Below are 23983 nucleotides of genomic sequence, written 5' to 3'. Positions count from 1 at the left end.
ATTTCTATGTCTGTTATATTTCTAGTTCCTTTAAAAGTAATCATGGGCTTTTCCTAACATCCAGATACCCCCTGCAATACCAATGTCTTCTGATACTCCTCTGTAGAATAGCTATGGTTATATGTTAAACTACAATTTAAATGACTAGATGGCATGTTATTCCAGGTTGCTAAAGCAGCCTTCCTCAAACTGCTAGCAACCAGTTCTTTAGGATAACTTCAGCAATCCTATGTGATCTACCATGGATACTCATAAGCCTCCAAACTATGCTTACGAGTCTAGCTTCACATTTTTGCCAAACCAAGCCTTCAGGGAGGGGGAGGGAAGGAGGCTGGGGTGGCCATAGGATTTCTCATATGACTGCTGCCCTGGTCTCCTCCCTTCCCCTCCCTCGGGAACACCCCCTTTTCCCCATCTCTGTGCTCTGTTTTTCAAGTGTTCTCTCCACACCAGCTATGAGGGGGAGGGGGAGAGAGTGCAGTTTCCTGGCTCTGAGGTTGGAGCCCTGTTTCCAACCTTGCAGGCAAGAGACCAAACAATCCTGTGTCTCACAGACGCTATCTAGGGGGCATAGGATTGCTGTCTCCATTCGTTAATCATTGGACCCAGTTGTTTTTTTAATCTGTTCATTGCACCTTAACTGTAAAGCTGCCCATCTGGCATGTTATACCTAGGGATTTAGACTATGAGCTATCACATCTTAGATATCTATTTCTGTCCGTGGGTTTTCTATAAACAGAAGTATTTATATGACCATTCCCCTTTCTGACAAATAAATAAAAAAATAATAATTTCATCATAATTCTGATTACTATAAAACCTTGAGGCCTCCAAAGGCCATGAAGGCTACAATGGAATAGTAAGCAGAGATGGCTGACCTTACCGTAATTGGGACATGGGCTGATACAGGAAGAGGCAGTCCTGTAGATAGGGATGTACGAAAGTGACTTACCTTTCCGTGGATTATGTTGATGGTGGGGGGGAGGCATTCCGTCCCTCCCCCCGGAATCCTGGCCGGGGGGGGAGGCACTCTGTACCTCCCCACCGGAATCCTGGCTGGCCGGCTGTGCTCCGCAACGATTCTGCGGAGCCGCCGGCCAGCTCTGCCAGCAGCCGGACATCCGGCCACTGGCTGTAGATCAAGGCTGTGCAGGGCTTGAAAGGTAAAATCAATACCTTGAATCAAGCTTAGAAGCATACAGGAAGACAAAGGCTTTGCAGGTAGGAAAGAGGGGCTTTGTGAGTAAAGAATGGAAGAAGCTGTGCTATAGCAGCAAGAGGCTGCTAGACTCTGGCCATGTTAAAAACGCAGGTCCATTCTCTTTCTGTCTTTCTGTCTTTGTTTTGCTACAGAACAATACAGTACAAGAGGCTTGCCAGGTTTCTTTAGGAGGGGTAGAGAAGGAGGTGTTAAAATAATCTTACATAATTCCTTCACTCAGAGATAAACTCACATGTATATATTTGCTGGAGGAGGGGGTGGGGTCCATGACATGATGCACGACATTGCAACCAAAGATCATTCAACAATTGTAACAAGCCAGTGATGGTGAGAAATAACACAAAAACTTCCCACATCTAGCTATGGATTTAAGAATGAGGGATTATAAGGATGACTGATTATGGGATAACATCAAAGAATTTGCCATAGCACTGAAATAGAAGTGAAGGACTGGGCACGTTCAAACTACGAGTATTTCTTTTTGATGGGGAAGTAAAGCTGTGTCTCTAACCCACCCATCAGACACACTTGGCAAAACAAGTGTTTGCAACTGTAAATGCTAAAATCCACAAATGAAGAGGCCTGAACTGAGCAAAACTAAACGAAGTAATACGTTTCTGGCAGTTTTCATGAAAGTTGCATTTTAGGCTGCCCATATAAAGGAAAGAAAATAAAACTTAAAAGTAATATTTGAATCATGCAAGGTACTCAGAAATGACAAACTGCATTAAAAAAATCCTTAGGACAAGCCTAGATTTTCTACTCGGGTAGTATCCAATGTGGGCCCTCCGCGGCTGGCGGCTGCTCCTTCCCTACTGCTGGTGGGAAGCGCCACAATGAGTGGAAATGCTCATTGCTGGAAGGGGCACAACTCCCCCCTTCTGGAAATAAGCATTCCACTAGTTGCGGTGCTTCGCCCCAGAAGCCCGATAGTGTGGCTGCCAGTGGTGGGGCCAAGCACCAACTGCTCTGGGCTGCCTGCAGAAGGGCTGTGTTGTATACCGCCCCACATGTGCATTTAAAGTTCGTTTTTTGTATTTTCCAAACCAATTATGAGTTTTTAAATACAACTCTTAAAATGGACAGTCTTGGCCTGCACAAACAAACCAAATTCCATACTTAAAGAATTGTATACCTGCAAAAAAAAAAAAAAAAAGTATATAATTCTGGAATATTGATCAACAATTATTTTTTATGGAAACTTTGATGTCCCTGTTATTTATTTATTAGATTTCTATACCGCCCAATAGCACACACTTTCCCATAATAAAATAGGTAATTGTGGGATGTATAATAGATCTTATTTAAATGAATAAAGCTTATTTGATGACCCAACTATTCTACCCCCATTTTGCCCCAAATCCTGAATCTTGGGCAAAGTACTCTCATAACAGAGGCATCAGACAACTGTAACAGGCATTATCTTCTTTCTCCTGGTCCTATAACCAGGCAGCAGTGCTGAAAAGTATTGAACAATGTGGCTCCTATAAAAAGGAAACTATATCAAATGCTGTAATTTGTATTTTGGTTGTTTTGCTAAAAATGGCTGGGTTACATTCATTTCATTGAATTACTCATTTAAAATTTGAATGGCAACATTTGGAATTTTGCCAAATTTTGAATCTTTGTGACTTTCATTTCCACTCTATGTACTTTGTGCTGTAATCAGCCTGTTGCTGATGTCATTAGCATCTCAGGGGTTTGCTTTATCTGGGTTCACCTGCTTTTTCACTTCTGGCTCTGTAGCTGGAGTACCTGCCATGCTAAGAGACCAGTCCAGGGCCTCTTTCACTTAGATAAGGAAATGCTTTCTCACCCCATCACCTCCAGCCAGGCTATTTGTGAAACATGCTAAGACTCTGAATAAGGCAAAAGTGTACAGGTTAAATATTTCTTCCCACTACATCTCACCTCCCTTCCTATAGACATCTCTCACCTTTTCATATCATCTTCTTCCTCCTATCCCAGGACATTTTTGCTGAGAGAAATAGTGGTGAGCAACCAAGACGTATACGATAGGCTCTCATATTTCCAAGCTGTTCCACACATCTAAAAGGGAATGAAAACCTGTTCTAAAATGCTGATGTCCTCTGCATGCTTAATTTGTAGATATGCAAGTAGGGTAGCCACATATGCATGGGCAAAAAAAAAGAGAAAAGCATCGCCAAAAAAGAGGGGGAAAGAGGATACAGATTTGCATAAAATTTCCATGTTAATATATAGGCAAATTTGGAAATAATTACTAGAATTTAAATAGAAATACAGTACATGTCATCATAGTGGGGAAAGCTGTGATCAGGTGACCCATGTGCTTGCTCAGTCTGCTGTCTAGGTGCTCCCTCCTTATGGTTCTTTGCCTTTAAACCACATGTGGATTGGACAGTCCTTCAAACTGGAGACTGTCTTCTGTAAAATAGGTCACATGGCCACCATGCATCTCTACACTACTCCATGTGCAGCCCCATCTAAGGCTTAGCTCACACAAACAATAAATCTTGTGGTACAACTGTCCCTGGATTTTACATCAGACAAGTGGGGGAACTGCATGGCTGAATGCTCCTCCAAATTAAAGAAGAAAAGAAAAGCCTTCCCTACATATAGAAAGTTATATCTCAGGAGGAAGGAGTCAAGCCTAGTCTTCTCCCTGGCATTTTAATATTCTGTTTAAAGGGTTATATTTGTCACCAGGAAACATTCAATCATGCATTTTCCCCACCTGGAGCCTGAAGTGGTACATTCCAGGAACAGATCTATTACCTTGTTTGCTTTTGTGTAAACAAGGCCTAAAAAGAAGAAAGGGTGAAAGCAAGGGCTGTGAGTGGAGGACACAGATCAAGGGAACTAGCCATATGCCCCTTATAGTTCAGTAAGAGAAGGAAAAAAAAACACCAGCAAGCATAACGATAGGTGAGATCCAGCGGTCATATGGGAAGGGGGGAAATGGCTGTTCCTAATGTAAGCTTGGTTTTTTGTTGGCAATTTATATCTAAAATCTCTAATGCTTCCAAATCTTTTTTCCTAAACTAAAAAGCTGGAGTTTTCATATGGTGATGGAAAATGGCTAATTTAAAACAATTAAGTAAGGACTAATTAAAATCAGCTTGGTGTCCCTAAACGGCAGCTGGCCAGCAACCCAGCACTTGCTCTTGGCTGGAAGGACTGCTTTAGCTGGATGGACCTGCTCCTGGGGTGCATGGAGAGCCTCTGATCTGTTTCACAACGCCTATCCCTGTCCTACTCACTTCTTCCTGCCTTGCTCAGAACTGCACCTACCTGAGGCGCCTGGCTGTGCTTTATGGAGTCTGAATTTTTCTGGGGGTCGTGTCTTTCCATGCAAACTCATTAGGCACTATTTACACTCACTGCAGCTGTGAAGAGAGAGGTTCTGAACTCTGGCATTTGACAGTAGGCTTTGTTTCTCATTTACATTTGCATATTAAAGTGTTTGCCTGAAATAGGCTATTGAAATTAATTCAGGATTAATTGGTGTCTTTATCTCATTAGGACAATCTAATTTAAGGATGATGAAATTGTTTAGCCTCCCGTTTGTATAATTAGATTGCTTTGAATTGCTGTCATTATTGGCTCTTTAGCATCATCTGTAGGCCTCAGACAGACAAGCGCTCCAACCTCATAAAGACCAATCATGTGTTACAGCACAGCACCGTTAACCCCTTTTAGTCCAAACTGAAACAAATAAGCCAAAGCACAACGGAAGGGACTTGTCTGTGCATAGCAAAGATGCCCAAGGCCCCTTGGCCCAAGGATTTGCACTCTCCTACCATTAAATACTTGGGATAGAATCTTCCCTAATCTGCCATTCAGTAACAGAAGCACCCACAATAGGTATATCAAGGCTTTGCTTTGGCAGGGTACCCTGTTCAAATGCAGAGTAACTCCCAAACCTCATCATCCAGAGTTGCATCCATTCCAAACCCAAAATAAATCTGATATGTTCTTGAAACTGAGCATATAGTTTCATGGTTCATCCCTAATTTATGGGTATAGATGCACCATTATGTGTTTTCTTTTTATTAAAATCAAAGTCATGATAAACTTTCCCTGCCTTATCTCCAGTTTCAGCTTACTGCTGACCAGTAAAAGTATAACCTTATGGGGAGTGTTCAGGGCATGAATCTCATACATTTCCAGTATATTGTCTCTCTTCAAGCCCTTAATACGCTGCCACAACAATTAGAAGATTAATGAACTGCTGGAGACCCAGGGTGACCATTCTGACCCTGTGGTGGGCACTCACACTGAGAAACAAAGAGCAAAGTTGATGCCTAGGCCAGGCCAGGGCTCTTTGCTGGCCTCTCTCAGTGGCAGTGATACCTGTGCTTCCAAATGTTTTCAGAGAGACGGGGAGGCACTGCAAAGCCTACTGCCATACTTGTCCTTCCGCATGCCTGTAGAATAGATAGAGGAAACCTCCATAGTTTGACTTGGCTGGCACTCCTGTGGAAGCCTTAGTCACTCTATGAGATATGGAGATGACTTGGACTGTCGAAAAGCTCCCACTGAATAGAGTCAATTTGGTCATCTTGCGTACCAGGTTGCTGAGAGCAATGAGGCAGATGGGATGACAACCTGAATGCAAGTGGCAGAAAACTCAGGCTGTCTCTGAACACATGGGAGCTGTTTTTGGAGCCTATTCTGTGACAATGTTGGCAATGAAACAATACATTTCTATCTCCTCTGTGCACAATTCCATCCAGGGGACCTCTTGGTGGTTTGGAGCTTTCTACTGCTAGGCCCATAGCCTGATTTTAAGGAACCCTTGGTAACCTGCCATGACATATGTGAGGATAAAATTGTTTGTATCAACCTCAACTTGGATGGCACTATGTCTGCAGTTTGGTTAGCGAATGTTTGCCAGTACACCTTCTATTCACAAACTTCCTTTTCCTCTAGGGTATCATGGAGTGCAAAATACTGCTCAAGGCATTCAATCTATGTGGGCCAATTTTCTTCAGTATTATCAAAGCGGTCCTTATACCAGGATCTCATTGTAATCGTTGTGAGGTTGTTACCTGGCCACCTCCCCCCCCCACATGAGGCCTGATCTTATGCCAGTCCTATAGCAAGGCCTCTAGGCTTACCACAGTCCAGCTCATTTCCTGATAGCTCTTAATGCCGTTAAGAGTAATACAGCCATAGTATGAATCAAGCCCATCCTCATCATCACTGTCATGGCTATGTTATCCCATTGATAACTCCTGGACACAGCACTCTAGCAACTTCTTTATTAGGCAGACATATTGCCTGTTTGCCTGCTAGGTTTGTTCTGCACTGATATACACTGAGACCTGGTTCACACAACCCAAACAGCCCACCATGACTTTAGCCACGGTGGGCTGCAGCATGGGCCATGTGGGATTTGTATATTCAACACCTGGTCACAGCTTGTCATGTTGTGTAAAGCTGGGGACAGTGGGTTATGTGAGGGTTAAACAGCCTTCGCATAACCCATGATCTGTTGTTGGGTTATGTGAGGGTTGCCTCTAGAAAATATTTATTTAATTTTTATACTGCCCAATAGCTGGAGCTCTCTTAATTGCTGTGGATTTTGTTTTGCCCCATGGCAATAATGCCACAGTGTACTGTCGGGCTCTATTTTGTCTCCCATACTGTTCAGCATTTACATTAAACTACTGAATTCTATCCATAGAATGAAGATTTGGAGTGAGGTATCCTCCATATGCTGACACGCAGCTCTCTTTCTCCTTTTAATCTGCTTCAGGTGAGATGATAGCCCACTTCACATATTTGGGCTCTGTCCTGTGTGTATTATGAACACGCAGGTGGTGACCTGCACTGAAATGCACATGTGTGTGTAGGCAAGGATCCGTGCAATTAGGAACCCTGGAAAAGCAAGATTCTTGATTGTGTGGAGCCCTGACATTGTACATATGCTTGTATGTGCAGATGCAAGCTGCAGATATAGTATATGATTCATCTGTACATTCATTGTACACAAGGAAAGGAACCCAAACATCTCAAAAGGGCTGATGTATGTGCTGAAATGATGTCTTAGATCAATAATGGACTAGATGAGGGCCAATAAATTGAAGCTTGGTCAAGATAATGCTGAGGTACTGTTGGTGGGTGGTTCACCTGATCTGGAAGTTGGTGTTCAACCTGTTCTGAATGAGGTTGTGTTCCCCCTAAAACTGGGGTGGCAACTTGTGGCCCTCCAGATGTTTTGGCCTACAACTCCCATCAGCCCTAGCCAGTATTGCCAATGTTAAGGAATTATGGGAATTGTAGACCAAAACATCGGGAGGGCCACAAGTTGCCCACCCCTGGCCTAAGAGATCACATTCTTAGCTGGAGGGTGCTATTAGATCTACCCCTGTGATTGGATGTACCAATAGTATCTGTGGCATGAAGCACCTTTCACAGGTTGAGGCAGCTGTGCCAACTACATCTCCTCTTGGATAGAGATAGCCTGGCCAAGGTAGCATCCAGATTAGGTCATTGCACTGTATTGTGCATAGGGCTGCCTTTGAAGAATAGCTGGAAACTTCCATTGGTCCAAATACAGCTGCTCAATTGCTGACCAGGATTGGTCAGGAGGAACTTATCTTTTCAGTTTTCAAATCCTGGCTTGGTCTGTTTCCAAGAACAGTTCAGAATGCTGGTTTAACTAGGAGTGGGATCAGAATTTGAATCAGGGGTGCTCAACTTTGTGAGCAGAATCAAGATGTTCCAAGCTGGCCTCCACATCAAATATGGGGAAGCAGATGTCAGTAAAATATTAGGATAAGTTTCCTGATGGTGAGAGCTGTTCAACAATGGAACAGACTGCCTTGGGAGATAGTGGGCTCTACTTGGCTAGAGATATTGAAGCGGAGTCTGGACAGCCATCTGTCAGAGATGCTGTAGTTGTGCTTTGCACTGCAGATCCGGCATTGAGCCGGGGTTGGATTGGATGACCTCCATGATTCCTTCCTGCTCTAACATTTTGTGATTCTATGAATTCTGTGCAAACTGCTGAGCAGTTTGCTCCTCCTCCACCACCAAAACAAACAAATAAACAAACACCTTGGGAAAGAGAAATGGGGAGAGGGCAGCAGGCATTCCCACAGATGCATAGTGCGCTGTCTTTTCTTGCTGGGGACCCTGAACTTGAATAGGTGGATGGTGACAAGGTGAACCGTGAAAGGGTCCTCTCAGTCATGGCACCTGTCTTTGGAACAGTTTCTCCAGAGAGATTCTCCTTGCACCAGATTTAATGATCTTTAGGAGTTGGGCAAAGACTTTTATATTTGTCCAAGGCAGCCTTCTAAATATTTTAGTTTTGATCATGACACTTCCTAGTATATTTATTGTTTCATTTACTGCTGTTCTGCAGTTTTAATGCTGTTTTGTATTTTTAGGATGTTTAAATTTTTTACTCCATTGGCTTGAAAGTTCATAGAACTGGAAGGCACAGAAACATTTTTAAAAACCAAACAAACCTCCCGGCAGGGCTGGGCCAAGATGTTTTGCTGCCTGAGGTGGAGGCACCCCTTCCCCTCTAAAGTCAAGGTGCTTAGTACCCAAGGCCAGTCCAATTATTTTGGCGCCTGAGGCAGAAAATCCCACAATTGCCTCTCCTACTTCCTGGCAGTAAAGATACAATAACAAACAAATAAATAAAATAACTAACAATTTGCCACCCCACATCAGCTGCCTGAGGTGGCTGCTTCACTCTGCTTAATGTTTGAGTTGGCCTTGCCTGGAACAAACCAAACCAGGCATACCCCTAGGTCTTGTTCACCTTCTTCTCTCCATAGTGGATTTGTCTCATTCAGATCCATTTGTGCAGAAGTGTTTCTCCTCACTGACCATCACATCACAACACCCTCATTTTGGGGATGGCCCATAACTTAATGGAAGACCACATGCTTACATACAGAAGATCCCAAGATCAATCCCTGGTGTCTCCAGTTAAATGGACTTGGAGAACATAGCTGAGAAACGTCTCTCTCTGCCTGCAAAGCAAACCTAGAGAGCCACTACAGAGAGAGGAGATCTGGCGTCTCCAAAGTTGTTCCCATATGCACTGGTGTGCCCACAGACACTTCTTTCTTGGTGCCTGCCAGGCTTCCTGCTCCTCCTGATTTCGATTTTATTTTTAAAAGTTTTTTTTTTTAATAAAAAACCTGAGGGGCTGGTATGTGCCACCAATCCCCAGTGCCATCTTTATTTCCACGTGAGCCCCAGAGGCATTCTTAGAAATAAAAATGATGGACGGCTGCAGTCCAGTGCTTCATTTTAAAGTGTGCCTAGACACTGAGGAAAAAGAAAAGAGGGCGTGGCAGGGAGTATCTTGCGGGGCTAAAGGGAATTGGAGAGCAAGGAGCTGTTTTGCCTGGTTTGTGTGTGCGTGTGTGTGGTGTTTTGCCTGTTTTGTATATTTATGTGTGTTGTGTTGTTTGGTAGGTTTGGACATGTGTGTTTTGCCTGGCTTTTGTGTGTATGTGTGTGTGTTTGATTTCTGAGTGGGTGTGGGGTGTGTATGTGTGTGTCTTTCTCTGAACATCACCAGGTTGCCATCTCTGAAATTGGCATTTTGTTGTGTTTTGTGGGGGCAAATGTGTGATTTGCCATTTGAGGCGCAGGCCCCATCTCTCCTTTGTACACAGTTTCTTGGCCAGGTTACTTGTCTCTGAGCCACATCAGTTTGCCTTGTGTAAAATGTGCATTGGAGCAGAAAACTGTTGGTTCAAAGAGTGGTTTTGTGTTTTGAATTCAGGCCCCACTTTTGTCTTGTACTTAGGTTCTAGGTCAAGTTTCTTATAGCCTCACCAGTTTGCCTTCTGGGAAATGAGTGGCAATGCTCACCATGGCAGCCATTTTATGAATGTCCAAGCTGAATTCCAGCTGAGCTATTTAAAATCCTAAAAGATGATGCTGTTAAAGTGCTGCATTCAATATGCCAACAAATTTGGAACACTCAACAATGGCCGCAAGACTGGAAAAGATCAGTTTACATTCCAGTTCCAAAGAAGGGCAACGCCAAAGAGTGTTCAAACTACCGCACAATTGCGCTCATTTCGCATGCCAGCAAGGTGATGCTCAAAATCCTACAAGCTAGGCTTCAGCAGTATGTGAACCGAGAACTACCAGAAGTACAAGCTGGGTTTCGAAGAGGCAGAGGAACTAGAGATCAAATCGCCAACTTTCGCTGGATCATGGAGAAAGCAAGAGAATTCCAGAAAAACGTCTATTTCTGCTTCATTGACTACGCTAAAGCCTTTGATTGTGTGGATCACAACAAACTGTGGCAAATTCTTAAAGTGATGGGAGTACCAGACCACCTTACCTGTCTCCTGAGAAACCTGTACGAGGGTCAAGAAGCAACAGTAAGAACCAGACATGGAACAACCGAGTGGTTCAAAATTGGGAAAGGAGCACGACAAGGCTGCATATTGTCACCCTGCTTATTTAACTTATATGCAGAGTACATCATGAGAAATGCCGGGTTGGATGAATCAGAGGTCGGAATTAAGATTGCTGGGAGAATTATCAATAACCTCCGATATGCAGATGATACCACCCTAATGGCAGAAAGCGAAGAGGATCTAAAGAGCCTCTTGTTGAGGGTGAAAGAGGAGAGTGCAAAAGCTGGTTTGAAACTCAACATTCAAAAAACTAAGATCAGGCATCTGGCCCCATCACTTCCTGGCATATAGAAGGGGAAGAAATGGAAGCAGTGACAGATTTTACTTTCTTGGGCTCCAAGATCACCGCAGACGGTGACTGTAGCCATGAAATTAAAAGACGTTTGCTCCTTGGGAGGAAAGCTATGGCAAACCTAGGCAGCATAGTAAGAAGCAGAGACATCACCTTGCCGACAAAGGTCCGTCTAATCAAAGCTATGGTTTTCCCAGTAGTAACGTATGGCTGTGAGAGCTGGACTGTAAGGAAGGCTGAGCGCCGAAGAATTGATGCTTTCGAACTGTGGTGCTGGAGAAGACTCTTACGAGTCCCCTGGACTGCAAGGAGGTCAAATCAGTCCATCCTAAAGGAAATCAACCCTGAGTGCTCATTGGAAGGACAGATACTGAAGCTGAAGCTCAAATATTTTGGCCACCTAATGCGAAGAGAAAACTCTCTGGAAAAGACCCTGATGCTGGGAAAGACTGAAGGCAAAAGGAGAAGGGGACGACAGAGGATGAGATAGCTAGATAGCATCACCGATGCAATGAATATGAACTTGAGCACGCTCCGGGAGAGAGCGCAGGACAGGAAGGCCTGGCGTGCTATGGTCCATGGGGTCACGAAGAGTCGGACACGACTGAACAACAACAAAAAGCCTCTTTCCCATGGCAGCCATTTTGTGAGAGTCTCCATGACACTCTCTTAAGATTCTGAATGTGCTCACCAACCCAAAAGGGTTGGGGTCCCTGGAGTAGATGATACTAGGCTACATATATCAGTTGTCTGACTCATTTTAAGGTAGCTTTAAATGTGAAAGAGAGATTTCCATTTTTTCAGTATGCCCAGTGGCCCTGAGGTTTTCCGTGAATACTCTTCCCTTGCCTGACATTATACAAGCATACTACTCATGAGCACAGCTAAATGCATATGTTATGGCCACTTCATAATGTATGTCTTGGCCTATGAGAAGCCACTCTTCTCAGCTAGAGAAGATGCTATAGTAGCAAGTGGGTCCACTTGGGTAGTCAAATCACGTCTAGGAACAGCTGGTTGTGCCTCATCACACTGCTAATTTATGGCCCTGGAAACAGTGTGTTGATGTTGATGCTGTGTGAAAAGACGCTCAGGCAGAAACCTATGGCCAGAGCAAGGGCAGGGGGATCGCTCTCGACTCCTTTGCTGGAGTGTTTTGACCCTCTAACCTAGCAATCCATGACTGCTTGGACGCCGTTAGAGCAGGACACCCTTATGTTGACTCTGGCTGCAGCTGGGCTCCCTCTGCAGGTTTTAGCTACATGCTGTTCATTCTCTTCATCAGCACAGATGATGAATAGCCACCTGTGCTGTTCCCTCTGAGCTCTACCTCCTGCTCTAGGAGATTTTCCTCCAACATCTTCAGTAATTGGGGGCAAGCCAGTTTGGGGCAGTGTTTGTATGTTCTCCCATGTGAAGGTTTTGTTTTGTTGCTATGCAACTAGATGCAACACACCGATAGATTATTTGAGATGAGGAATGGTGGGTTAAATGCCCAGTTGGGGCTTGAAAGAATAAGGCCATACTGATACTGCAGACTGAAACTAGTTTAGAAGTTATTCTCTCTTCCAAGGGAGCACTGGGGCTTATAGTTTGTGACAGGAGGAGGAGCTCCATAACCAAGGATTCTCAGCACCTTCACCAAACTACAATTCCAGACCACTGAGCTTGAGAAATACCTGTGTGTGCAAGTGGTACACAACTATGGAATTCAGTACCGCTAGATATGACCAGCAGCTTGGAGGGATTTTAAAGGGAAGGACACAAATTCATGGAGGATAAGGCTGAGTACTACTCATGATAGCTATATGCTGCCTCCAGGACTGTAAGCAGCAAGCCTCAGAATACCAGTTGCTGGGGAACAAGAGTGTGGGAGAGCTGTTGCCTCCCTGTCCCACTTGCATGCTTCCTATAGGCATCTGGCTGGGTGTGGGAAGCAGGATCCTGGACCAGACAGGCCTTTGGCTTGATCCAGCTGGTCTCAAGGGCAGGACACGATGTCAGCGCAGGGGTTTTTTGTATGGTCCCTCTCTCCGCTTCTCCACACCTATCTTATGTATGTGGAGAAGGTCTGAATAGGGCTAGAACTTCCTCCGTGTTTGTCCTGGTCACCTAGAATATGAAAGCGACGCATTATCTAGTAGTCTCATGGTTTACCTGAGCAACCCCAAAGTGTACTGAAGTGATTCATGCAGTTATTTAATAGTTAAGTACATGTCTTGCATTACTTACATCTCATTAAACAAGTGCTTTAGTTAAAGGAACAGATAACTAGAAGAAAAGCAGGGTGCCCCAGGTATGTTCTACAGGAAATGTGTGCTTTTGGACAGCACTTTGGGGCTCAGAAGGGTCACAGGCCTGATCTGACGATGAGGCAAGGTGAGCCTCTTGGATCAGGTGGCAGATTTGGAGAATGATGGAGCAGGCACCCACCTCCCTACCTGCCGCTAGGTACCCACCCAGCACCCACTACTTTTCAATCACAGAGGAAGCCAGGTGATGAGTGGATATGGAGTGGCCTCTGGCGGATCTTGCTTTGCAAGCAAGGCCTGATTGCCTGTTTCGTATGGGGGAGCTTTCTCAGCAGAAAGTTTTGCAGGGCACGTGTATATTCCTGTGTGTGTGTGTATCCGGTGGGCAGGTGGGAACTCAGATTGCCTAGGAAGCACTGTGGTTATGGGGGGATGTCAAAGACTGGAGGGGGCTGAGGCTACCTGCTGCTGCTGCTTTTCCCTTCTGCTGGTATGCTGTGCAGCTAACTGGAAGGGGAAAAGTGTCTTGTGGTCTGAAGTAATGCTCACACAATGCAGGATTATTTTTCTGATTATCTTGGGACACAGTTGCTTATCCACCTGGAGCCAGAGCTTGTCTTTTGCCATGAAGCCAGTCCCTCTCTTCTCTCTCTCACCTCATCTCACCCTGCCTTCCCCTCGGCTTGCACTGGCGTGGAAAACAAAGTCCTAAGCTTAGATTCCAACCTGAATGTTTTGTGTTCCCTTTCTGCTTGCTAATCTCTAGAAAAGAAAGGAGTTAGACAGATATGGTTCATGTGGGGTGTGTATGTGTGCATGCATGTGTGCAGCCAAACTCATTTCTCCTTAAACGCTGCTCCTTGAAACTCCCCCAAAGGCAATACTACAAAGGTATTTGTAGTTCTGCCTCAGGTATCAAAACGTCTTGTGCTGGCCCTGAGAAGGGACTGGTTCACACATTGACTGGGTGGAAACAGGGCCTCCAAGTGAGAAATGGCAGTGCTAGCCACAAAGCGACCTGGTTGAAAGTTGGATCTTAATTCAATCATGGGCAATATACTGCACCTATCTTAAAGTGGCCCAGACAAGTCTGAGTACGTATTTGGAATATAGGTATGAAAATCTCTCTTTGTGGAAAAATAGCTGAAAATCATTATAAGATGGTTTCTTCATGGCATTATACCCAGTGAAAGATTTTTTAAAAGAGAGTTCTGTGATGCATATGAGTATTGGCAGCACCGGGGGAAAAATTCGGGGGCGGGGGGACACACACAGAAGGGGCAAAGTATATGTCTAGGTGGGTGAGCTGGATGCCATATGCTAAGATCTCTGAAAGATAAAAGTAGCATACTTAGCAGTAAAACTGCCATCCTAAACATATTTTTTTCTGAAATAAATGGGGAAAAGGTTACTTTGGGCTTACATCACAGAAGGGGAAATTAATTTGAATTTTGAAATATGTTAATTTGTGGTTAGAATTTATTTTATTTTCTTTCTTTTTTACTATGAGTCATCCCATACATAAATAATAAATTAAGTTCAGGCAGACAGGCAGGCAGTAAGCAACATTAGCAAACAACAACTGGATTTCTTTTTGGTGACACAGGTTCCTTAACGTATACAGGGTGCTGAGCTTTAAATATTCACACACATTCTTTTCAGTATGAAATTCATTTGCAAAGGGAGAAGGCACAGAGCACCAAGGGGTCAGCCAAGTTGGATCACAGAGCATGTCATGTAATGTATATATAATTTCAGAAATGGAGCCAAGCACATTTGATCACAATTTGGGTGTTTTTAGTTGAAAACACACTTTCTAGTCCATAAGGTAGTAGAGAAAAAGATTTCCCCTAAAACTTACAAACCAGTTATGGCCTGGGTGTTGTGGTTACTCAAGTGAGTCACTAAAAAAAGCTTTCTGTCAAAACGCATCAACCCCCCCACCTCTTTTGTTAGAGGCCTAATTATCCAGTTTCAACTCTATGTTGTTCTGAAGACATACACCTCTATAACCACCTTGAGCCCTCCCACCAAGAGAGGGCCATGAGCCCCCGCCCACTTCCTCAATAAATCCCCCCAGAGGACATTAAAAATTAGGTACTTCCCTCAGGATGTGGTTATTCAATGCCAAGACAGTGTTATGAAGTATGCTTCATACATGCATATCACATGCATGTAAACCTAACACATACATGAGGGATGTTTTGGCACTGAACTCTGGGCACTTATGAAACCTCATACCCCCAAAAGCTGAAAGTCAGGGGCCACAACAATGTCTTAGAAAGCAATTCTTTGTTCTATTAAAGAAGATTTTTAAATGAATTAAAATTACTCATCAAGGGAATTAGAATCATACATCTATCTGGGGAATTAGAATTATACATTAACACCAAGAATGATAAAGATAATCAAGCATTTAAAGTCAATAGTGAAGCTAGGTACACTGAGATTTATAGAAAATTGTGTGTGTATATGTGTGTGTGTGTTCAAAATAGAACAGTTTTAATTTCTAGTATGGTGTGTGTGTGTGTGTGTGTGTGCGAGAGAGACAGACAGACAGACAGCGTTTAAAAGAAGTTTAATAAAAGTGCAGCAACTCAAAGAGAAGTTTTAACTCCTAGCAAAGGTGTGTGTGTGTGTGTGTGTGTGTGTGTAGGGGTGTGTGTGTGTGTGTGTGTGTGTGTAGCTGATAATGGAGGAAAGGGGGAGAAAGAATTTTCAGCTTGGGTAATTTGAACAGAGGAAAAACAGACTCTTTTGGGGAATTGTGAGAGAGTTTGGAGAGGGGGCTAGAGCAAATGCAGGGGTTTGGAAGAAAGTGGATGGAGAGGCGCAACAGCTACAGGGAGTCTCAAAACCGAGGGCTTTTAAACTTTGGAATGGGATGGAATATTAGGTGAACATAGGTGACAAAAGAGTAATCTAGGCATGCTGTCCGGCCAGCACACTAGAGTTGCTTTGGTATCAAGAAGGCCTCTTTATTAAGATGACTATATTTAGAATGCACCAACTTCTTAGTCCTCAACCAACGTACAGACTGAGGGTGGACAGGCCACAAGGGGGAAAATGACACTAGAATCAATCTAAAAAGCTTTATTCACAGGGGCAACACTGACTTTTTGCCCTCCTGCAGCCCTTAGCAACCTCTTCTCTTTCTCTCCAGGCTTGACTTTGTTCCTTTTTGGCTGAGCCTCTTGCAGTCCACCTCCACACCCTCTGTTCACATCTCTCAGGAGCCACCAACTCTCTTCATGCACCTCTAAGTATGTGCATGCTGTGCAGTGGAGAGGACTGGGTCAGGTGCAGGGCTCCTGGTCTGCAATGGAGCTGCCTGCAAGTGAGGAGTGCAATAGCACCTTGCCATTGTCCTCTACTCAGCTCCCTACTGGCTCCATTTTAGTGGTTTCCTCCCTACCACATTTCACTGATATGGGTTGGGGTATATGAGAAATTAGTTTGTTTTGATCAGGATTTACCCAGTTCACACCTGGATTGAACACAGGCTTGGACACAATCTGCAGTTGAAATCCATACATTTCCGAGCTTGCCATGTGATTCACAGATGAAAAAAAAAATGTTCGACAGCATGTGTGCATTTGAAAGATGCACACTAATATGCTTTAATCAATGGGAGAAGAATGCATACATTTCAAAGACGTGCACAATTGATGTGTACATATTTGAAAATATAAACGAAAATGCACACGGATTTTCATGCAAAAAGAAAAAAAGCCAAAACTCACAATGTGATATGGACTAGAGTCAGAACAGGCTTGGAGGTGGAATTCGGAGCATTTCGGTGACCTCAAGTTTTGCTGATTCGCATATCCCTAAGAGAGACTTTCTACATTTATAGTGGTCTTATCTGAAAGTAGAGATTTTTGGAATGGTATCTTGCAGAGCATAAAAGCAATATTGTATGCAAGGCACAACTTGCAATGAGGCATGTTTCACAAAAAGAGTTCACCCTTGCAAAATCTCTTTCTCACTCCCTCATGCACACTCACACACCAGCAATTCTTCAGAGGGAGGGTGCAAATAGGGTGCAAATGTTTGCTGATTCAAAGAGAAGGCAGGAAGATTTGGCTCCATAATGTCATAATGTCTGTAGCCGCATCTGATTTGTTAGGTATTGTTGTCAAGAAGTTTGTTTAGAATGATGGCAATGCTTCTTTCTTTTACTCTGATCTGATTTTCTGACTTCGTGCTGCAGCTAAATCAGACTGGATGCCTGAGGTTTTTAATCACATTTCCTTCACCTGATTTTTGATTGGCTGCAATTGCCTTAGGAAACAACCCTTGTATTAATTAGGGATGTATGAATTGTGTACCTTCGGTGCAGCTTGACTTCCGCAGTTTGCTGCCAGTGCTCTGCTCCACCGAAATTCCACAAGCCCCCGAAATTCTCCTCTTTTTTTTCCGCTCCGAAAATCACGAAGATAAATACCAACAACGGTAATTCTGGTGCCCAGCCATCTCTGTGAGTCTGCATAACTTCTGTAAGAATTGCTATTTTTTGTAAATATTGTGTGTGTGAGCTTCTCCCCCAATCCAGCTGTTTCCCTGGGGGAACCCCCCCCCCATTCACCCAAGGGTCTTCTGAGATAACTAACAGGAGGTTTGATAATGAGCTAGATGTGGAAATACAAAGCTGAGCGGAGAGGAGAACCAACTCTGTGCATGTCTACTCAGAAGTAAGCCTTACTGAGTTCAATGCGACTTACTCCTACACATGTCAGCACCCCACTTGCCCCCAGCTCAGCTTTGTATTTCCACATCCAGCTCATTATCAAACCTCCTGTTAGTTATCTCAGAAGACCCTTGGGTGAATGGGCGGGGGGGGGGGGTTCCAGGGAACAGCTGGATTGGGGGAGATGCTACATACACACACACACACACACACACAATTGAAGAATATAGTTCTTCATATTCCCTGGTATGTTTATTCCTCATTTTGTCCATTCCCTGAGCATGTGCAGAGTGTGCTTTTTATTCAAAGAAAGAGAAACTTGCTGATTGTTCTGCTCATGCCGCATTTGTACAAGAGTAACTACTTCAGAAAGAACTTTCCATTATACTGTCTCTTTTTCATGAGTTTCATAACAGCAGTGTGGTGTAGTGGTTAGAAAGCCAATGTAGCCTAGTGGTTAGAGTGTTGGACTGGGACTTGGGAGATGGGAGGTTCTAGTCCCCATTTGGCTATGGAAGCTCACTGGGTGACTTTGGGCCGGTCTCAACCACACACGTTGTTTGTGTGTTCTTTCTAAAGCAGTTACACTTATACAAATGTAGCATGAGCAGAAAGATTAGCATGCTTCTCTTTCTTTGATAAAAAGCACACTCTGCACATGCTCAGGGAATGGACAAAATGAGGAATAAACATACCAGGGAATATGAAGAACTATATTCTTCCATTATGTGTGTGGGGAGCATCTCCCCCAATCCAGCTGTTTCCCTGGAAACCCCCTCCCCCCATTCACCCAAAGGTCTTCTGAGATAACTAACAGGAGGTTTGATAATGAGCTGGATGTGGAAATACAAAGCTGAGCTGGGGGCAAGTGGGGTGCTGACATGTGTGGGAGTAAGTCGCACTGAACTCAGTAAGACTTACTTCTGAGTAGACATGCAGAGTTGGTTCTCCTCTAGGGATGTCAGAGAATTCCGCCAGGGATCTCGGTGAGGCCGAATGCCAGTGCATTCAGCCCCCCGAACTCCATAGCGGAATGGCCTGCTACCTCCCGTGGATCCCCCCCAGGACGAGACTTACCTGGGGCGGATCTTCCGGGTGGCAGCTGCGGCGGCTGGTCTTCCGACCGGCTGCCATCGCTGCCATTTTCAGTCTTGGTAAAAAAAAAAAAAAAACCACAACGTGATAGGCTACGTAAATCTTTATGTAGCCTATCATTTCTGGATGGGTTAAACAAACCCAAAACCCTGCGTATGCAAATGGCGGCGGCTATGGCCGCCGCCATTTGCATTCCTCATTTTTGGCCGTCTTAGTCTACGTAAATATTTATGTAGACTATGACGGCGAAAATAAAGGTGAATCAAAAAGGGATGCAAATAGCGCCCGCTATGCTGTTTGCATTCCCCTTTATTTTCGCCGTCATAGTCTACGTAAATATTTACGCAGCTGCCGCCATTTGCGTACCCGGGTTGTTTTTTTTCCCCCCAGAGCCCTCCGCGGCCGGAAATCCGGCTGCGGACGGCTTTGGCCTGGCTGGGCCTGGCCGGCTGCTCTGCGGAGCTGCCGCAGAGCACAGCTGGCCGTTCGAGGATTCCGGGGGGGAGGAACGGATCGCCTCCCCCCCGGTCGAGGATTCCGGGGGGAGGGACGGAACGCCTCCCCCCCCATCAACATAATCCGCGAAAGGTAAGTCACTTTCGTACCACCCTATTCGCCTCTCCATTTTAGCCTCACAACATCAACAACAATGCTGGATGTGGAAATATAAAGCTTAGCAGGGAGAATAATACCTCATGCAGGGCTCCAGGAGTGGCATGGTCATTTTAAAAGGTTTTTTCTTTCTGTAAAACAGCGTTGCTTTAAACAAATAGTTTATCGCTCAGGCACACCTAAGATAGCCTTCTTTTGGGAAGCCCCTAGGAAGAGGCTAAAATAAATGGAATAAAATTTAAAATAAAATAAAATTTGGCTGAAAGTAAATGGAGACGGAGGATTTCAATTTAAAAAGAACACCCACAAACAAGGTGGTGAGGTAAGCACAATTCATTTTTTAAAAACGTATGTATTTATTATCGGAATATACTACACTGCGTTTTATTTATGAAAATTTAGCGACTCTTTGCGGACAATGGGAAAAAAGCCACATGACTGTTGGCTCCGCAGGACCTTGTGGTGCCATTCTGCAGAGGATTCCGTGGCACGGACTGAAGGGAATTCAATCCCATTTCAGTCTGTGGCAGAATTCTCTGACATCCCTAGTATTAATAATAATTAAAAAATGGTGCCAATGCCATGGGCGAAAAGCAGCTGGAAATAGATAGGAAACAGCATGCAAAAGGCTAAATGGGGGGGGGGCATTCCCTGCTGAATCCCCCTTTGTTCCCCCATTTTTATTTTTTGGTGAAAGTTTGGCCAAATTTGGCAGTTTTGGTCTTACTTGAATATTTAGCCTTTATTAAATAGAGGTTGCCTTTTTTGTTGTTTATTCACTGCAAAGTTTATATTGCAGCATTTTGCAGAGTCTATCCCAACTCTTGATTGACGATTGTGCAACGTAGAAGAATTGTTGAAAATTCTTAAATTAACATACTTCCTTCAATTCAAGAAGGTGAAAGTGGTGCATTTTTTTTTTTTTTTTGATAGAATGGTGAAGATGCATATCTTTTATAGGTACAGGAAAGTCAGAGGCTCCTGCCACCTCTGCTGTGCTCCTGAATTCGGCGGCTGCAGCAGCACACACAAGAAGAAACCAAAAACGGTACTTTTGCCCTACAATGGTAGCTGGTGACTACTGAGGCTGGGCATCAGAGCGCAGGTCACTGGCAGAGGTGGAGCTAAGGGGGTTGCCATGGGCGGATCCTGGAAAAAATTACATATTAATAAAAACAACATGAGCTGATAGTACTACTAGAAACAATAAATGAAATCCTATGCCATGTAACACTGCAATTCTATGCACAGTCATATGAGTGGAAGACCCACTACACAAAGTGGGACTTACTTCCAGGTGAAAATACATAGGATTGCAAGAAGTGTTATGAGGGAAACCCCATACTGGCCAATGTTGAGTAAGACTGCTGTTTTGGTCAAGGACTGTTACGATGGTGACTGCTGGCAGAGGAAATGATGGGAACGTGGAGTTGAGGGAAAGGAGATGTAATGTGTTCTCATGCTCAGCTGGCTAGGTGCTAAATAACTCAAAACAAAGTGGAAGGAGCAGAGACCCTATTCACAGAGAGGCACACTAAGCCAATATGCACATGTGAGAATCAATATAATCAGAGACCGTGATTGCAATGGAAAGTTTGAGTCCAACCAACACAGTACACTAACATTCTCCCACCGAGAGCAAGTTTAAAAAAAATTGTTTGCCAGAGCAAGGCAGAAGTGCCTGTACACACTAAACAGAAGGAATTTAGCAAGAAATGCATGTCCTAGGAAATGAAGTCAGAACATCTGGAGATCTACCTTCTGGCCACCCCCCTGTCCTAGCTAGGACATTAAGAAAGAGTTACAAAACATACATTATTCTGCCTGCCTTTCCTTAAACATGGGGATACAGACTTACATGCATTTTATACATGGTAAATTTCTCAAAGTACCAACCATGCCAGCAAGCAAGCAAACCAGAAAGCCAGACATTTTTAAAAACACAAGGAGCATTTTTTTGGCTCAAGTAAACAAGCAGGCCCAGAAGTAAGCCCTACATGGTGCACTTGGCCCACACAAGCAAATAATCAATGTAATGTGTACTCTATAACCGTCATAAGTGTAAATTACTGCAGCTATAAACTGAGAAGGATTTATAGTAAATATACAGCCAAACTCCATATTTTTTTAAAGAAATGAACGAATTCATCAATTTGTATCCACAGACATTTAAGTTAAACACAACACACTAAGTCCTAATGCATTTTTACATAAGATGGGGACACAGACTTATACTACAATTCTATACTTATCTGCTCGGGTGTAAGTCCCATTGATTTCAGTGGAGCTTACTTCCAGGTAAGTGGACACAGTACTGCAGCCTTAAATGTACATTATATACATGCACGCACACAAAAACACACACACACTGATTTTCTCCAGTCACAACCCAGAGGGGAAAACTGTTTTTACACACACATGACTTTGGGTTTCCCTAAACCAGCAAAGATCCCAGTATAGAGGAGGATATCATTTTAAAATGAAGTAATTTGCCCATGATTTCTTACCACCATGATCCTCTGCCCCATGGAATGGAAGTGAATTTTCTAAAAATTAATTTGTGTGTTAAAGCCTGTAAAGAGGGAAATAACCCCCACCCACAAAAGTAAAATATAAATAATTTCAGCAAGGCATAGATCCCTGTTCAGAGGGGGAAATTATTCTGAATTAAGTGGTATCCATAAAGGGGGAAATCAATTATTTCTTAACCACCTCCACCCGGAAATGAATTCGTAACATTGGATTAAGGCAGCCTACCTATAAAGAGAGAAATGTTTCCACCCCATAACTAATTTTCAGCGCAATCCTAGGCATGTCTACTCAGAAGTAAACCCCACTGTGTTCAATGGGGCTTACTACCAGCTAGTTATGGGTGTGTATTAGAGGACAGGTGAGGCAAACAGCAAGCTAGCAAAACTCATAGTGGTAAATCCACAAATTATCAATGCATGTTGAAGGCATGTTCCCCCCGCCCCCCACTTCAAGGTTATGTGAACCCTCCAGGAAGCCTTCTGCCAGCACGCACATGTTCCCAAAACGAAGCTGTCGGCCAGGAGTTCCCTCCCCCTGGTCTGCAGCCACAGCGCAGCCGTTGCCGCCACCATGTAGTTGCAAGAAATGATTCATTGGGGAGGGGGAGGGATTTATGGTTCGGACCCCCTCCCCTGCCCTTTGATTCCCATTGCCCCTGACTACAGAACGCTAAAAAAGGTCAAATGTTTATCTTGTCCTGAAGCTGAACTTGACCTTTTAGCACTCTGTAGCAGTAAAAGGGTCGGATTCAGTTTGAGAACACGCTAGATGGAACCCTTTTAGTGCCACAGAGTGGTTTGCTGCCACATTTCAGCACTAACGTCCCCAATATTTTTTTCTAGGCACCCTGCAGACAGTGCACCACCACCCCATGGAGTGTGGCCCATCAGAGAGTGTGTCTGGGGGGTAAAAATGGCCCCCGGACCTCCCAAAGTAGCCCACCGGTGCTTTATAAACACTATCATAGAATCACAGAATCATAGAATAGTAGAGTTGGAAGGGGCCTACAAGGCCATCGAGTCCAACCCCCTGCTCAATGCAGGAATCCAAGGCAGAGCATCCCTGACAGGTGGCTGTCCAGCCTATCATCAATGAGAAAGATGTGCTGGATCCCAGGATAATACTGACCTAAGAATTATGCTGGGGTTTGGTAGATTTGCTTTGTATAAGTAATGTTTTGATGCTGTATTCTAATTTTTTTGAAATAAAACATCCAAACCTGGCCCTGACAGCATGCCAAACAGCCGTTTATAGTACCATTGCATTTCCACTCCTCAGGCTCCCAGTGATATTAGCCACTCAGCTTACAGACTTCCTTTTTAATGCTTTGGTCAATGATTCCTGACCTATATGGGTTATTGGCCTCATCATCAGAATCCCAAGTAGCCAATCAGATTTTGCCCCTCAATCAGTGTGGCAATCAAAGATACTGCATGAATTATTAAGTTTTAACAGTTGACACATCATCCCTGATACTATAATCTGGCAGCACTTTACATTAAATGACAAGTCCTCACTAATTCCTTTTGCCTTTGCTCCAGTGGCAGCAGCAGCGGCAGTGTTAATCATGTTCAATGAACTTTGTGTATTCAAAGGGTTGTAACAGGCACTTCCCTAGTACTGAGACTGTAATTTAACTATAACCTAATGGCCACTGATTGTAACAATAAGTAATTATGTTAGCTAAATGCAGTGTTGATGGCAATTGATGGCTGTGGTCAAAGCCATAACACCATTTTGGAACTGAGCTTGAAGTAGCCATTTCTGACAAGGCAAGAATGACCAAGAAGAGTCACAGTGTACTCTGAATATCCTTCCTTGTCAGCTTCTTACACATAGAGCAGGGACACAATCCACCAAGGTCTCCTGTGTGAGCTCTTTTGACATTAATGGGAA

At 44.0% G+C, this 23983-nt stretch overlaps 1 protein-coding gene and 1 long non-coding RNA gene across 6 annotated transcripts in view; one reads left to right on the top strand and one right to left on the bottom strand.

The window, feature by feature from the left end:
- LOC146347660 (uncharacterized) overlaps positions 1-1130 on the bottom strand; it is a 47103-nt gene extending 45973 nt beyond the window's left edge. Inside the window, exon 1 of the long non-coding RNA XR_014789892.1 lies at positions 953-1130. This is a non-coding gene — a long non-coding RNA (uncharacterized LOC146347660). The remainder of the gene's footprint in view (positions 1-952) is intronic.
- The window catches only part of LOC146347659 (uncharacterized), a 129696-nt gene that overhangs the window by 50181 nt on the left and 55532 nt on the right, over positions 1-23983 (top strand). For 2 of the 5 annotated variants that reach the window (XR_014789889.1, XR_014789888.1), the window contains one exon: positions 6894-6965. The exons of 2 other annotated variants lie outside the window; for them this stretch is intronic. The gene's annotated coding sequence lies outside the window, so the exon portion shown is untranslated. Of the gene's footprint in view, positions 1-3992; positions 4130-6893; positions 6966-20515; positions 20604-23983 lie in introns of those variants that run through there. One more of the 5 variants, XR_014789891.1, reaches the window with a different exon arrangement.

The sequence above is a fragment of the Heloderma suspectum genome, chromosome 4, assembly GCF_057233095.1.
Source record: "Heloderma suspectum isolate Gila_16-S chromosome 4, 16-S_ref, whole genome shotgun sequence".
Classification (NCBI taxonomy): domain Eukaryota; kingdom Metazoa; phylum Chordata; class Lepidosauria; order Squamata; family Helodermatidae; genus Heloderma; species Heloderma suspectum.
Note: the sequence above shows the minus strand (reverse complement) of the source record. Positions and strands in the feature narration are given on the sequence as shown.